Source organism: Haliaeetus leucocephalus, unplaced genomic scaffold (genome assembly GCF_000737465.1).
Source record: "Haliaeetus leucocephalus isolate CR32 unplaced genomic scaffold, Haliaeetus_leucocephalus-4.0 Scaffold185, whole genome shotgun sequence".
NCBI lineage: Eukaryota > Metazoa > Chordata > Aves > Accipitriformes > Accipitridae > Haliaeetus > Haliaeetus leucocephalus.
This window is the reverse complement of record NW_010972621.1, coordinates 368,470-369,506: the sequence shown is the minus strand read 5'-3', so window position 1 is coordinate 369,506 and position 1,037 is coordinate 368,470.

Genomic DNA, 1,037 nt, shown 5'->3' with positions numbered 1-1,037 from the left:
TGTTGTCCCCCCCCCCCCCCCCCCCCCGCCTGGCTTTCTTATTGATACTTGTATCTGACCTAAATTGCTGGGTTTCTGTGGGGATTCCAAAAGGTACATTGTATATACAAACCCTCTTGGCTGACAGTATCAACTTTCCATACCAAATTAAGTCAGTGCCCCAGGAATGAACAAGCTAGTCTTTAATTTTACGTAGTTCTTAAAGCAGTCATGTGAGTTAGCTTGAGATGGAAGAGGAAATTGTAGAATTTGCCCAGAGAAATACTTTCACATGAGATTCTACTTTGAAAAACCTGAGACTTAGCTACTAAATCAAGACCTCTGAGATGATGGATTTATTTGATTTATTTATTATTACATCCTCTGAGGGGACGGATGTAATTTACTAGATATGTCAGATACTGCCTGTTCCTTCGCTTCCCAAAACACAAAGGAGATTGTGAGAAAGGTGTTTTGGATAAATGCCTCTTTAAAAGATGTATGTGTCATCTAGTAATTTAAGAATGTGTAAGTTTTCATTTTCATCCTTTGTAACTACATTTTCAACTTTGTAGTCAAGAGATTAGTGCTTCAATTCTAGAACAAGCTTTTATATTTGGCTTCAGGCTGATCTATTTAGGTTTGGGTGTTTTTCTTTTTTTTTGTTTAATTATTCACTTGAGAATGTATTGGAGATGGTAAACACCCTTGCATCTTTTACAGCTTGGCTTTAGAAGTTTCACTGTTAATATTGCTGTGGCTGTTTTTGACTTTTAGGCTTCCTAACAAGAGCTAACTAGCTTGTTATGTCAGTCTCTAAAGGTGGAGTTGGAGGGAGTAGAGTGGGTACAATTCTCTGTTGAGCCACTATTTTGAGCTGCTATTTGTCTCTACCTATGCATCCACATAGATGGGTGCTGTTAGTGTCCTTTAGGGACCTAATACATGTCTGAACAGAGAATCAACAAAAAACCCCACCTAGTTATGGCTTTCTACATTGCTGCAGTTAGAGGGAACTTATTTGAGTTGTGTATATATAGCTTTATGATAAAGACAAT